The 15,125-nt window shown below is 39.9% G+C and overlaps 1 long non-coding RNA gene across 1 annotated transcript; it reads right to left on the bottom strand.

The window, feature by feature from the left end:
- Positions 1 to 2,107: 2,107 nt before the first annotated feature.
- Positions 2,108 to 7,635, bottom strand: LOC113034484 (uncharacterized). The gene is made up of 5 exons (XR_003274187.1): positions 6,389 to 7,635; positions 6,246 to 6,298; positions 5,859 to 6,031; positions 5,321 to 5,451; positions 2,108 to 3,283 (listed from the first exon to the last, which is right to left on the bottom strand). It is a non-coding gene; the product is annotated as an uncharacterized LOC113034484 (long non-coding RNA).
- Positions 7,636 to 15,125: the final 7,490 nt, after the last annotated feature.

Raw genomic sequence — 15,125 nt, 5'->3', positions numbered from 1 at the left:
TCTTGCTCCCTCCAGGGCAGTTTGACTGAGGACGCCACACTCGGTGCTGTCCAACCTATTCTTCATTCCCTTAAAACTTTTTTTCCACAATCATATAAACACAGAAGCAACATTTTCCATCTCTCCCTACATTCTTTTTCCTTCCAGTCTTTTTTCTCTCTGAATTCTTTGCCTGTTTTCTGTGTAGGCACCTTTCCCAAGAGTATTAACTCCTCCACTCCTCTCTCCAGCTTTCAGTATATTTGGACAGCCAGCGAGGAGAAACTCCTGATAATAAACTCCAGAGCCGATCAATTATTCTCTCAGAGTACGAGGAGCTGGACGGAGAGAGCTTTTAGTTCAGCTACGTTTGAGATTTTGCAGATTGTGCACAACAGAGCAGCATTTCATGAGCTGCATTAGCAAGTCAGCCAGGTGCTGCAACTATAAAGAACAAACTGCTGACTGATGATTATTTCAAACTGGCATTCACGCTTTGCTTTAAAGGCTGAGGCTGTCTGTAAATTACATATTCAAAATATTATGTGTTATGTTGTGTTATGTAGTCAGTGCCAGGATTGATCATTTGTTCACCACAAACACAAATTAACTCAGAATTGATTCCGTTTACTGAGTTCTCAAGCACGTGATCTCAAAGCACAAAAAACCTTTGTATGGACAACAATATCATTGTGCCACAACTGATTAAAGCTGACCGAGACCGGCCTTTAGACATGCTAGAGTGTTGCAGATTTGTATGAGAGCCCCCTATCTGATCTGACAGAGGTAATGAGGGTGTGTGGTCCAACCTGATTCAACAGGAAAATTCCCACCTCTATACAGAGGATATCCAGATATTTCCTTGGCCAGCTTTTAATCCCACTATGTCTCCAGCTGAACATGTCTGAATGTGTGCAGGCTGCACTTCTCCAGGAATGGAGAGCAATTCCTGAAAACCAGATCTGGACACTTGTGCAGTCCACGAGCAGTCTGTGACTGCTTGCACTGAGTCACGGTCTGTCCGGAGGCCATACCTTATATTAAACATCCTGTACATGCATGTGTTACAGCAGTGAAATCTATTTAAAACATATTTAACTAGTTTACATTGATAACAGTAGGTTTGCTCCTTTCAGTTTAGTTATGTTTAGTTTTTATTAGTTTCAGTGTTCATCTTAATATTTGTTTTATGATAATATGGAGGTAATCATGGCAACAGACTTGTGGTCATGGAGAACAAACCATAGTTAGTTTATTTCACATAGTTGTTGTTTAAATCTAGTTTTACTCATTATTATTTCAGGTAACTAGAACAGGTTTTCTCTCTGGTCATAGTTTAGTTTTACCAAATTAAAATAAACTTGGTGGTGAAAAACTGGATCTGAAAGAAGTGAAAATGAGTGTGTTTACAGAAATAATCGCATCAATTTCTGAGTTATTTTTCTTTTCTTTGTGTTTTAAGCTAGTGAACTGAGTATTGTTTTAGTCTGGACTCTTGGTCAGATTAAACAATAATATTATACCTTTTTTAATTTATGATACACATTTTGAGAAAATAAATGCCACACAGTAGAATCAATTGCAGCCCTGATCCAATAACAAAATAGAAAAACTAAAATGAATCAACTCCCATATGAGACTACAGTAATCAGCAGTTTCATCCTGCCTTGTCAGCAATCTGTCTTTCTCCCAGATTATACTGTTACAGCAATAATAAATGAAGGTATTGTGTAACTTTTAAAAAGCTGCTCCACAGCCTCGTGAAATGTTTGGACATCACTGCCTGCAGATCACCTAACAGTATTAAGAAAACAGAATAAAACAGAAGCATATTAATTTAAAACAAACACTGAGGGAGGAATTTCTCACAGCGAACTTCTGAACTGAAGCAGCTCTTCCTCATAAAACAGGCCGTCAGGTTTCACAGCTGTTGCAAAAGGAGGGGAGAGGGAATTTTCTCAACTCGGCTAATTTCACTGTGACCAACTGTTGCAAGGACACTGACAGTTTTGCACTTGTGTTTGGGAACATTGATGATTTCTACAAAAATCTAAAGCTTTGAAGAGAAAACGTTATAAACAAGGCCATCTGTGTTCCTTCTGCATCTAATAAAAATGGGAATTGCAACAAAAGTTGATATATTTAATAGTTTGACAAAGTGAACTGAATTCAAAGACAAGTGGCGCTTATACATCTGCAGTATGCTCAGATTAAGGGACCATCATCACAGTGAAACCCAGAGTCAGTTAAACTTCAGAGATATCAATCTGTCCAGTGGGCTGCTAGTTTGCATACTTCTGACCAGACTGTGTGACAGTGGGTCTGAGGATTTGCCATACTGGTCATGCTGGATGATGTTGCAAGCATCATAACATCTGCCTTGGTGTCTCTTTCAGTCTGTAACATGTGCTCAGTGTGGACCTGTCATCATCCGTGAGGAGAATGTGTTACCGGTGGCAAACCTGTCACTTTTCTGCTGTGATGTCTCTCCTTAGTCGGCCTTGTTGGATCATTTAATTCGTGGCTGGACCAGAGAAATTCTAGCCAGCTGGTTGTCATCGGGGCTGATTTTGGTCCAGTGTATTTAAAGAGCTGACCTGGTTTCTCTTCATGCATGCTGTGACTTCTATCAGCCACAAAACTGTCGCAGCCTCTTTTCAGTCTGTACCCTTTCATGTCCGGACTTTCATCCTTTTCCTTCTTCTTGCAATCTTATTTCTCTCTTTTTGTTAAAAAAAATCCTTATCTATAAATTTTATCTTTGGTTTGCATTCTTCTAAATGGAATTTCATGACCACTGTGTTACACCTTTCCCCACCATTGTTTGTTCGTATGTTATTCCTGTCTTACACCCAATCTTCCTTCACCACCTCCCTCTGATTTCTGTGTTTAGTCCTCAGTAAGGGCTCTTCATGTCCTCTGTGCCTTCTCTCCCAGTCATCATAGCAAATTTGTTCTTATCCTTCCGTCTACCCATTCTCCCATCTGGGAAAAACCAAGAGGGTGGTCAGCGAGCATGCTTCGACTCCTCCTATTCATCTACCAGAAAGAGTCAAAACTTCTGCAAGAACAAAGTCTCCCAAAACAAAGGATTTCTTCCTTGTTATTTGTTCTAATCTGGTTTTCTTAATGAATGTGAAAACCTGTTTCATTTCATGCTTTCTGTTGTTATTCCATGAGCCAGAGCTTTAACATGAAAGTTCTGTGTCTTGAAATACTACTTAGAACAAATACTGTGAAGACAGGAATTGCTCGTGTCTTTCACTTCCTCTTACTTCTTTGCAGTATTTTCTGACAAACCAGCCTGAGGGAGGAAAGAAGAAACGTTAAACCAGGAATATAATGAGCTTGATTCAGCAAGAGAGATGAGAATTCACAGCCACCTGCTCAGTGCTTGACATAAAACAATTTAAACATCTGATTCTCATGCTTTTCAAGCACCTCTGCTGCTGTGAGTTACTCTCTCAGGGTCTTCAGCTAAAACTCTTCATCAGAGTTTGACCTCTTCATCCCTGCAAACCCTTACTCTGCACTGCCAGAGATACTGGGTAAACTGAGATTGGAGAATAATTACGGAAACGCTGCTTCTTACAGCATGAAAGGCTCTTTCATGCTCTGCAAACTGTTTACGTTGAGGAAATGCAAGATAAGTGGCCTTGTGACTGGAAGCAGGCCAGTTCAAATCACCAGAATATCTGGGTGGTGGAAGTGAGGCCGGTAACGCTTCCTCTTCCTTCAGAGCCACACATGATCAGGATGCTCTCCCCCCTCCTAAAACAGTTACAATCAAAAGCCCTCGAGAGTTGGTATGTGAATGCATGTGACCCTCCGTCCTCTTGCAACAGAGAGAGCGTGTTCTCAGTCTTTTTTCTCAGTCAGTAGCTTAAGACAAAAAACCCCATTAACAAGCACTGAAAGCTCTATAGTGTCAGCCTGCAGGTCTTCACATATGGATGCCTTAGATTACCCTCTAACAGCTTGTTTTAATGCACAACATTTGGAAACAGTGATTAGGCTGGTACTTATATAAGGCTTTTATACTCTAACTGAGCACTTTTTACCACAAGCCTCATTCATTCAGTCACACGCACACATTCACACAAGCCCTTTTTTCTAAACCTCAATGGCTTGGCTAACATTCACATACACACTCACACTCCGATGGGGTAACTTGGGGTTCGGTATTTTCCCAGAGGAACTGCTGAGGCTTCAGTAGCTAGATGAGCAGCTCTACCTCTGATCCCCAAATTTATCATATTTGTCTGCCCAAAAAATGTGATTACATGTTCTGCTGTAAAAAAGCTTGACCTGCGTTACCACACCAAGTTAATTAATCGGACGAAGACCTACAAACTCTTCTCGCTGCAAAAATGTGACTTAGATGAGGGAAAATCGATTTGAAGTCATACAGAAATGAAAACAGCTAGTTATGGCACATCAGTCAGGTTTAGAAACACTTACATCAAGCATTTGTCTTCTTTAGAAGTTGCCAAAGACCTAATATTTGTGCCCACATCTCTTCAACATTTTTCCCTATTCATTTCCTATTCACTGTAATATATGCTAATTTTGGGTAGTGGAAATCAAGAAAGTAAACAGTTGACTCCTGATGGTTCAGTCAGCCTAGAGTAAAAATAGGAGGGACTGACACCTTCAACATCTTGGCGTCCACTTTTGATCATTGTGATTGTACGTGTCTCCTGATGCGAGGCAACAGTCACAATCCTACTCAGAGTGACTACAATCACTCTCAAGAAGAGTTTCAGACTGGACTCTGAATGTCAGAGGTTAACCCTCATGTTGTGTTCATTTTGTGTTTCCAGTCAAAAATGACGGTTCTATTAAGACTCATCATAAAAACTAGATTTGTTGTGATTTTTTTTTATTTAAAAAAACGATTTTTAATTAACTTTCAATACAAAATAGCAACTAAACATGAGGTAGTAAAAATGTATTACAACTTAAAAATATTTTTATAGTAAGTATATTTCAATGTCATGGCATATACTCATGATTTAGGTGTCTTACCGTATACTGAAATATTCCAAGATCTCATTTTATTTTCAACCATAATTTATTTTCCTAACTCCTTATCGAGTTCAGCTGGAGCTTATCCCAGCTGTCATGGAGTCATAGGAGGGATACAACCTGGACTGGTCACCAAGGTAACCAAGGTTTTGGTGCTTAAAGCTAACCAAACAATGAATTTAAAAATAATAATCATCATCATCATCATCAATTGAAAACAAATGTAGCTGAGAAGAAAACACAAACAGGAGAAGAGTTATATTCTCCTAGCTGACAGTCTTACACCTTCCTTCCTGCCTTCTTTTATGCTTACTTTGTCTTTGGAGCATGCAGGACAGTTCATGCTCTGCAGCAACTGGTGTGTCCAGGCAACGACGTCAAAGGACAGCTTGTGCATTTCCAAGAGATGCCAGTCGCTCTGACAAAACAATAGCACTTGATGTCCTGGGAATGAAAAGAGGGTTAAACATCTCTACTAAATGTTGTGCCAATGTTACGCCCCAGCCTAGAGGAAACCTGGATATAACATATAAAGTGACTCCCCTGCTTTTCCCCCCTGCCAAGGAGGGACCACAGCCACAGCGGAGGTTCAGTCCAAACAGAAATACTTTATTTATCCACATCATGATGGGCAATCGCTCAAAAACAAATATAGATTCCTAGAAACAATATTATTCCATGATTGTTTTAAACAATTTTAAAACTATTTTGTTTTCTCCAAACCTTAATAAACAATCCTGAAGTATAGCATATAAGCTGTTTACGTAATGGCCTAAAATTTGCAAAGAGGCTCACCCTGCTTGCATATATAAAGAGTTTTTATATTTGTTCTTTAGTAGATATCAACTCACATCCTGCCATTTCTGTGATATGCAGAATACTGAAAGGTCTGCTACGTCTCCTACCAGGAGAAAGCCCCAGGATAGACCCAGGACACACTGGAGAGATTATGTCCCTCAGCTGGTTTGGGAACACCACACAGATGAGCAGCAGGTATTGTCTCTGTTTAAACTGCAACCAGGACCTGAATAAACAGGAGAAAGTGGATGGATGGACTTCAATTACACTTTATATTCACAGGTTTTTTTACAGCATTACTGACAAAAGCAATGTTTTTAATAAGCTTTCTTCCTTGAATATGCCGTCATGCTGCCAGCAGACCTGTCTATGTGTGTGACTGGTCATAAGAGAACAAATGCCAACTGCCACAAAGAAATCAATATAATGTGAAAACTGACCAGAAAGGGAGAAAAACATCAAAAGTGATGGCATGGAGTTGTGATATCTCAGTCTGGAGCAAAGAGACCAACAGAGAAACAAGCTTTTGAAACTGATCACATTAAAAAGTACAAGTGAAATTGCAAGTATTGAATCAGCTCACCTGGGCCTTGAAAGAAGGAAATTCAATAAAAGACCCCGAAGAGAAACAATGGCTGTATTGATTTCAGCATATTAAACAAGCTCTGAGGTGTTGATTAATTACTTCTGCCAGTGAACCCCTTAATGACTTCATCCAGTCGCCGTGCTGCTAATTAACAAGTGATTAAAAAGGCAGGCGGAAATGTCTAATCTAGGCCGGTGGTAGAGCTCACAAGGAAGTCATTCTGCACTCAGTCCGCCTGAGCGGGCTCCCCCCCCAAAAAAAGCCCCAAGACAGTTGTCCAGGGACTAATTTAGCCGCCTTTGTTCAGGTTGTGTGAATGGAAGTGAAGGGCTCTCTTGGGGAGAGTAACTAGAGAGTGACTTGTCTGCTCCACTGTCACTGTTCATTCAGTGAGCTGATACTGGCATGGCACTTGTTCGCTAATGATCTCGCAGCAGTGGGCTGATTCACAGCCCACTTTCTGGGTTGCTCCCTTTTCTGTCCCTTTCTTCTTCTGCAGCAGTGGAGGTTAACAGAACATGGGTGCTGCTGTGCTTTCATACGTCTATATTTGAGCCACTTCTCTCACCAGTCTCATGCCCCTAAGTGATTCACAGAGGAAAGTAAATGGCTTTCATTTCTTAACAGCAGAAACATGATTAGAAGGGCTGAATTTTTCAGTCTGAAATGCTCCAGATTTACTGCTTAATAAAAGAACACCCTTAAGCTAAAAGAAACAGTTGCATTAATCTGTTTGAGCCCCTGTATGTTGCTTTATGCCTGTACTTTGCACCCCAATAAACAAATGCATGGCAATCATGTGCTTTAAGCTGTTTTTGCCGACTCAGAATGGATTTTTCTCAGTTCTGCTTTTGAATACAAATGAGGGCATTGAACTCCTCAGTGCAGGTCACCGAAATAATTCAGAGCTGCTGCCCTCAGCAGATGATGGGATTTCAAAATATGACAGCTTGAGTAAACATTTATTTTGTAGCCATTGTGCAGCATTGCCATCCACTGTGTCGCCCCGCTCCGTGGAGCTCTCACAGTCAGAATAAAATGGCAATGTGATGTATTGGCTTTCGCTATCAGCAGCGAGCAGGCCCTATGTAATGAGCACCATGTTTCTCCAGAGGAGAAGTGATTCTTCAAACTAGAGATCATTGTGCAGTCTGTGCACAGTCCAGGCTCTTCCTGGTTCAGTGTGGGTTTCACACAGAACTGATAAGTGCTCAGATGAGTGTAAATGGGTAATTTGCTGTCGCGGGAACCTCATTGCTCAGCAAAAACAGATTAATTTAATTCTAATTTGAGAGCGTTAGCAGAGCAAGGTGCTTTGACTGAACTGCTGTGACACTGTGACAAAGATGTGATTGAGTTTAATGTGTCCATAAATGAATAGATGTGCTGTCTCAGAAGCAGTAATGTGAACATTAAAATGCTATCCACCCTCTGCGCTACTCTTACACTGTTAAACATAATCAACTTGAGACTTTATATTCATCCCAGGGGTTACTCACTGATGAAGTATTTTGTAACAACTTGCATTTTAATACGCTTTGTTGCCTTCAGCTCTCATTTTGGCAGCCCACAGACAGCAGACTGAATTGGCATAACTTCATGATTTACGTTTCCCTTGTGGCTGCATTTTGCTCTCTGATTTCTGTTTCGATGTCAAACGGTACCTTTAAAAAAAAATTTTTTCTTACAGAACATGCTGTGCTGCTTAAATTCATATCCTAAAGCTAAATGTTTGGGGGTGTGAAACAGGTTCTTGGACATTTGACCAGTAGCCTCCAATAGAAAGAAAGGTTCAATTAACTAAACCACAGGTGTCGAACTCCAGGCCTCGAGGGCCGGCGTCCTACAGGTTTTAGATGTTTCCTTGATCCAACACAGCTGATTCAAATGGTTAAATTACCTCCTCAACATGCCATGAAGTTCTCCAGAGGCCTGGTAATGAACTAAACATTTGATTCAGGTGTGTTTACCCAGGGTGAGATGACATTGGAGTGAATCTACTGCAGGAAAGATTGTAGCTCTGTGTTAACACACACTTGATCTACACCAACAAACTACTAAAACCTCTGCCATTATAGAGGTGGTCATGCTTTCTGATGAACAACAAACCAAGTGAATTTGATTAGCAGCACCTGGCTGGTACTTACCGTCCTAATTCTTAGGGAAGCAGAAAGGGTGTACGTAGTTTTTCAAAGTGTAGCTTTTACCTAGAAATTATTGTCTCAGTGAATGAATTAACTTGTCTCCTAAACATCAGAAAGAGTAAAATAAGGACATCAGTATATCCTGGAGTCAAATATAACATTGTATTTTGTCCAGTTAATAGTTAAACACCTCCCATAATTCTGTTATGAGATTTAACCCAGTTGTGGCTTTTGATAGCTGCAGTCCAAAAGGGGAAACTGCCACACCCTTCTTCCAGCTGCGTCTGAAAACAGAGGCTTCCTGTAACTGAGCACCAGATACAGATCAGACACTCTGCCATGAGTCAGGATGGCACAGTTTCTATCAGATTTCTATCTAGCATTGCAAGCACATCACACACATCTCCACAGGGAGAGACCAGATCGTGGAAAGAGGAAAACATGGTGGTTCAGGTTGCCTTGGCAAACTTACACACAGTTATATTTGTATTTGCTTTTTCCAGATTTCCTTGACTGATGAAAGATATGGGATGCATTCCCAACTCATCACAATTCCAAATTACATAGAGGCATCGTGTCCAGGTATCAGTGGCTGACAACCCCTGACTTTAAAACAGTATGAGTTTAGAAAACAAGCCTGAGGTTTTTATATATTGCTGTTATTGCCAGAAACAAATCTCATGTAAAGAAAAGGCTTAACAAATTCTGAAAGGAGCTACACTAGGATTTTCTGAGAAATACAGCTAAAAAGGGATGATATTCAGTTATCCAGTAGAAATCAGTAATCTTAAAGCCCAGCCATCATGCTAGATTTAAACTCTTAAAACAACCTTTTTTGCTCAGTTTAATCCGAGGTGTGACATACGGATCCAAGATGTCTTTAAAAAATAGTGAAATTTCAACATGAATGACTTCTCTAAAGCCACCATATCATCCATACTTTTTCACTTTAGTGTCAGATTGTGTTTGACTAGACAACATGAAAAAGATAAAAGAATAACTGTGTGTTTCCTTGCATTCAAAGTGGAATAATTTCACTTTTTTGGCTCATGATGAATGTTTGATACACGGGACAGCAAAGCACAAGTGCGGATCTGTATAACATATTCTGTATATAAAAGGTAAAAAATAGCCACCCTGGTTTGTGGTACCCTGATTTGAAGCCTAAAGTGCAATATTTTAGCCATCCCTGTCATGGTGTTTAGAATACGGACATGTCGAGCAAACCAGACACTGCACGCTGTAAAACATATCCAGCTCGATAGGCTCTTTATGGATGACTGCAATCTACAGAAGGAACACCATGCTGTAAGACTAAGACTACAAATGACCAGTTGAAACCATAAACTCACAGAGAAAGTCTTTGCCGAGGTGAGAAATTGTGTAAAATTGCATCATTTTTGAGATTTCTACAATCCGACTTCTTTTTGCAACCAGAGCAGTCGCCCCCTGCTGGCTTCTGAAGAATGTTTAACCAGACACCAGTTCACTTCTCCAAAATTAAAGAACACCACACACCTTTCGTACTTTCACTTTATGACATAAAATCTGGTTTATTTCCTTTACCATACTGGTTAGAGAACTAACTCCTTTATGGCCTTTTTAACATCTACAGACTCTTAATGCTGTTTATCAGCCAATCATCTCTAAGAAGCTGTGCATCACTGTGAAATAAATAGATGCCTGTAAGCCCCCCAACCCTGAATGGCGCCGTTAAAACATTCACACACTACTAAAACTCAAAGGCTCGAGCTTCTGTTTTCTTCTTCCTCCACTAAGCTGTCAACAGTGACACTTTTGGCGATCTGTGCTCCACTGAAGTGGTTCAGACTCACTTGGCTTAGTATCTAAAGGACTCTGCTTTGTTAACAGGTCTTTTCAAGTGGTCTAACACAGAAAGTCAGAGACTCTGCTCTCAGAGAGCCAACTTACACCCTGGAGGACGTGTTTTTGTTGGCTCTCCACAGAGGGGGAACAGAGCGAGTAGGTGGACGGGTGATGGAGAAATAGAAAGAGAAGTTAGGTGTGAAACTTACACTCTTCCTGCACAGTTGGCTGAAGAAAGAACCACTGTTGGCACAATCAACACAGAGCCCACAATAACAAAAGAAGCTCTGCTACTACTGATTAGACTCCATGTGTGGGAAAAAAGGCTTACAAAGACAGAGCTGCAGAGATACAGGCTGTGGTGAGAGGCAAAGCATGAGGAGCAAAACAAACATACAAATCAAGGGTCGTATAACCGCACAAGCAACAGTTTTCAATTTCAATAAATCTGGTTATAATTAATTACTTAGTGATCAGACTTCCTGCTGATATCTCACTTTAGTTTGGTTTCATAATTTCCTCTGGCTATAATCTATAAACAGATTATATTTATGGCCAAATGGGGCAAATCTCAGTTGGGGGTATGCCGCTTTGCTCTCTCGCTCCTTCCCTTTGTGTTTTTTGGGCTGAGAAAAATATATTTGCACATAAAACGATCCTGTGGTGCAGCATTAGAGATGCTATAGTCATTTAAAAAAATGAAATAGTGTTCACTGTGTAATTTTGAGTATTTTTTCAAAAACAATTAAGCGATTAAAATGGCATAAAATCCAAAATGAAAATTTTTACTTGGCAACAGGGGAAGCAAATTAGCATTTCTTTGCTTTCAGGAAGAAGTTAGGAGAAGGATGTTTGCCTCTGTCTCTCACTGCTGTCCCTTTCTTTCAGCAGGCCTGCCGTCCCCTGTGTTATTTATGAAATGAGGCCTTCGCTGACATGTGGGCAGACACACAAAGCGTCGTTTAGCACCGGGTCATTTGTCACATCAGAGCATTCCTTGGCACATGCAGGGAGGCTCCCTGTAATCTGTCAGAGTCAAATGTAAAGAGGCGACACAGAGCAGCAGGATCAGCAGACGCCCTGCTGTCAAATCGACTGTGACCCTAAACCCCACATTGTTCTCAGTTAGCAAATTCTTGTCTGAATGAAAGCTGAGCCAAAATACTGTTTTGCATCATGATGGGAAAAGACGCGAAGGCTTTTATGTCAAGATTACAGCAAAAGCAAAAGGTAAGCTCAATTTAAGATCACCAAACGAACAACAAAAATAGGAAAACAAACTAATAATATACTATCTAACGACAAGGAGGAAGACAGAAGACAAGAAACATCAACCACAGCTGAAAAGGCAAAAGTAAAGTAAAGCAGGACATAAAAACAGAACAAAACACATGAGGGATCTGTTTTCTACTGAGAGAAGTGACCTGGAGGTATCTGCTGGTCTGTAGCTGAATCCTCCAAACACTAAGGAAAGGTGCAGTACATCTTTTATGACCTACTTTACCAGAGGCTCCACTGAACCATCCTTTATGAAAGGAAAAGAGATCAAATCATTCCACAGTTCAAAGTGACGCACTGTCTTACAAAAAAAAAAAAAAGCAGTTAATGTTGCGTTTTCTATTTCCTGCCATAACCTGCAGATATTTTTAAACGCACGGGTGAACTGTGAACTATGATTGTATTACAAAAACATTTTTTTAAGAAACCACCTTTACAATAGATAAAATGTCTACGTGGAAAAAAAATGTTTTACTTTTTTTTTAACTGTAAAAAATTGTAGTTATATAGCTAGTACTTAAGGGCCAACTTAAGCTTCCTTCAAACTTGTTCTCTTTTAGTTGTCCTAAGCGGGCTTTCTGATGATCACTGTGCCTCTGCTAATGTCACTCTGTTTGATTTATTTGCTCTTATTCTTGTAGGCTCATTCTGAGATGGTCTGTCCCCACCAAATCATTCAGCTGCATGTCTGCCCTCCATCGTCTTTTGCCTCCTGGAAAAATCTGGCCAGTCACTCCCATTTTAGACTAATTCAGTTCAAACATTAGACGCTTCAGAACTTACCAGCAACATGGATCAACCTCCTTCTATTTCTGACACAAGTTGTCTCCTGTGCTAAGACCCTGAATTCCCCAGTTGCTAATAAATAAACGTTTTAAACTGGACGCTTAAGATTTAAGAAGGATGTTGTCGTTTCAGCACAGCAGGCTTAATCCACTGTCATGTTATTAAAGAGGCTAGAGTAAACAGAATCGGATTTTCTGCACATCATTCTGCCTCGACCGCAAGACATTTTCCATCAAATTCAGGTAAAGTCACTCACTAAAGAACATGATAGGCACACAGAGAAAATAACTATAGGATTAACAGGAAACTAAAGAAAACCATTGGGACTGTGATACTTTATAACATACTGCATCATAGCCTAATCCAGAGAGGCTTATATTTCCAAAATTAGAAAACAGTTGTTGTGCTCAGAGTTTTAAACAATCCTGCATATTATCATAAACAGGTATTTAGAGGTTGAGTAACGTGTTGTCACAGGAAAAATTATTTTTTAGGTTTTACGAGCTGAAAAATGAAGGTCCACTAAAAACTGCAGCATCATCAGCACTCGGCAAGAAGTTGTTGGTTTCAACGCGACCAGCTTGTTGGTGCCTTTCTGTGTGGAGTTTGCATGTTTTCCTGTGTAAGCGTGGGTTCTCTCTGAGTAATCTGGCTTCCTTCTACAAACTGAACACAGGCATGCAGTTAGGTTCGTTGGTTAAGTGTAAGAAAATCAACTGTCTCTTTGATGCATATTTATCAATAAACCGTTTAACACAAATACAGTTACACTAGCTTTTTATCTATTACGTATGGAGTCAAACTTTTACTATTCAACCAGCTCCAGAGAGAAAAATAGAAAAATAAAGAGCACCACCATCCTACATGTGTCTCATAACCCGGAGCAACATCTAAAAGGATAAGATATCAATTTCCTGTTATTATACCCATATCTTTTCTGAGATTTATTTAATCTGCCTCATATTGGATTTCCCTCAGCAGTGCTGGCCTCCTTCTTTCTGCATTTACAGGCCTGTGGTTAACAGGGGTGTGTGAAGCATTTGCAATGGTGTGCGTGTGTGTGTGTGTGTGTGTGTGTGTGTGTGTGTGTGTGTGTGTGTGTGTGTGTGTGTGTGTGTGTGTGTGTGTGTGTGTGTGTGTGTGTGTGTGTGTGTGTAGATGAGGGTTTACTGATTTCTGATGGGCAGTGGGTGTTTTATTTCCTCTTAACATGTGAAAGACAACTCCTCCTCCAGAAGATGGAGGTCTCATCTTCATTAGTACAAACCTGAGGGTGAAGCTCTGCTGTAGATCCAGGCTTTCAAGCAGGGATGTGTCCACAAGGGGAGGGGAAATACGACTGCTCCCTCTGGTGCTACCCACCACCACTGATGTTGGATGAAAACATTAATGGGATCTTTTTTGTACAATGTAGTACAAAGTAGTGTGGTTTTAATGTAGCTGCACCCTATTTATGTCTTTTTTAAGCTGATTTCTGTTTCTGCTGTTTTCTTGTATATTGTAGATACAAAAACTGTAATTTATCAACTAATATTGTCTCCCCCATTGAATAAAAGTCCTACATCATAACATAACTTAAAGAATTCATTGTACTATAATATTCCAATAGAGCACTTTGCTCTCAGACTGTAGGCTTTTTTGTGGTTGTTAGAGTTTGGAAAAGTAGATGGGAGGCAGAGCATCAGGCTCCTGTCCTGTGGAACCAGCTCCCAGTTTTTGTTCAGGATATTTCAGATTAGAAATAATCTAATCTAGAATAATCCCAGCAGCATATAAAATACTAACCTGTTGCAACATTATCATGTTAATTATCATGATCCAGTAAAATATATGACTTTGCATAATGAGAACAGGCCCCCCCAAAATACATACAGACAAAAGATGCATATATGTAGACTACTCCATAATAAAGACTTTAACTGATCAAGCACACACATCCATACATATGCAATAATACTAAGTGCAATAATCCTTTCTGTCATCGTTGTATTTTTACTCAGTTGTATATAGTATTTGTATTTGTATTCTATTTTTATCTTATTGTATATTTATTTTATTTTATTCTACTATATATATAGTATTTTATTTTTATTCTATTCTGTACAGTTGTGTACTGTATTTATTCTTATTGTATTCTAATTTTTGCCTCATAACTTTTGCACTGTCCACTTCCTGCTGTGACAAAACAAATTTCCCAAGTGTGGGACTAATAAAGGTTATCTTATCTTATCTTATCTTACATGTTTTTAATGTTACTTATTACATACAGGGACAAAATACTTGTTTCCCCATTTTGCAAAAAGCTATTTTTATGTGTATAGCTGAAACCCACTAAAAAGGAGGAATGTGTTACTGTATACTGCATTTAAATGCCACATCGTTTTGCAAACTGCAGATATTTGACTTCCCAGATGCTTGATGGTGACTTGAGGAGGTCTGGGGACAGCAGCAGCAAACCCATCCTATGAAGGATTAAGGGATGTGTTTGATGGATGTAGGATTTAACAGGGGCGATAACAACAGCAACAACAACAACCTAGAAATGCCTCATGAATGAGTAAACAGGCACAAAAATGCCACCAATGGCTGATGTCTGGAGGCGTTTCTCCAGCCTTCAGTCATCCAAGCGGCAGAGCAAATGATGGAGAGGAGAGGATCAGTGAAGTCAGCCTGAACCAAGACAGGATGTAGGGGCATCA

Source organism: Astatotilapia calliptera, chromosome 13, assembly GCF_900246225.1.
Source record: "Astatotilapia calliptera chromosome 13, fAstCal1.2, whole genome shotgun sequence".
Classification (NCBI taxonomy): Eukaryota; Metazoa; Chordata; class Actinopteri; order Cichliformes; family Cichlidae; genus Astatotilapia; species Astatotilapia calliptera.
Note: the sequence above shows the minus strand (reverse complement) of the source record. Positions and strands in the feature narration are given on the sequence as shown.